Consider the following 1,039-nt stretch of genomic DNA (forward strand, 5'->3'; position numbering starts at 1 on the left):
CTAAGTAACTTAATGTTTATCCATTAGTAGTGTAATTACTTAAGTTCTAATACATCTAGCTTTAGTAATTATCCTTTCCTGAGATATTTTGACAAGTAACTTTTGGATAATCATCATCCAAAAGCCACGGCCTCCCTAGGACAGCTTGGCTATCATTTTATTCTTGGAAAAGCTTAGAACACCATGAAAGAAAACCATGAAGTTTCCATGAACACCTGAGCTACTTTCTCCGTTCTTTCTCAAACCGAAATCCCTATAAAAAATCTAATCTTACCAAAGTGTTCACCTCTTCCTCCTCTTCATTTCTATGTCACTTTTCATGGAGTAAATCAAGGTATGAAGGCTGCTCCTCCTCCTTGAAGATTCGGCTATGGTGGTTCCTTAAGTTAATGATGTTTTCTTCATGTTCTTTCTTAGGATCTCTTATTCAATCACCAAAAGCTCCAAGAAAACGTGATTTCTAGTTACCTTAAGGTGAGGAAAACCTTCTTTTCATCATCATGAAGCTTCAGCCTTCATGGTTCATAAGATTCTAAAGTTGTTTTTGATGTTAAAATAGGCGTAAAAGTGCTTCTGGAAGCTTGTTTTTGGTGCAATCTCGGACAGCAGCAAAGGAGGTAAGGTTTGGTAAATTAGTCAATGATTTGTTGTGTTCTTGAAGTGTTAAACCAGATCTTGTTGCTTGAGATTTGATTTTGGGTGTTTGTGTGATGGTTTGATCATGGAAACTTGTTTAATGCTTGAAAATCATGTTTATGATGGTTTTGAAGTGGCTGTTGGTGCTGCTGGAAAATGTGACATTCCATCCATGAAAATCATGATTTTTGATGCTTATTTGAAGTGTATTTGATGGCTGAAAAGTTTCTCTTTGGTTTGATAAAAATCGCGTTCAAATCGGTTTCCGAAAAGATTGAAAAACTAGCTGAAAATCAAGCAGAAAGCTGATGAACTTTTTAAAAAAAAAATGTTTTTGGTTTTTGGAAGAACATGAAAACGTGTATTCAAGGAGTTTTGGGGTCAAAATGCAATTATTAAAAAG

General features: G+C 35.1%; 1 long non-coding RNA gene across 1 annotated transcript; it reads left to right on the forward strand.

Moving 5' to 3' along the window:
- Window positions 252–617, forward strand: LOC110264006. Its single transcript, XR_002349736.1, has 3 exons — window positions 252–334; window positions 418–474; window positions 560–617. It is a non-coding gene; the product is annotated as an uncharacterized LOC110264006 (long non-coding RNA).

This window comes from Arachis ipaensis, chromosome B06 (genome assembly GCF_000816755.2).
Source record: "Arachis ipaensis cultivar K30076 chromosome B06, Araip1.1, whole genome shotgun sequence".
Classification (NCBI taxonomy): domain Eukaryota; kingdom Viridiplantae; phylum Streptophyta; class Magnoliopsida; order Fabales; family Fabaceae; genus Arachis; species Arachis ipaensis.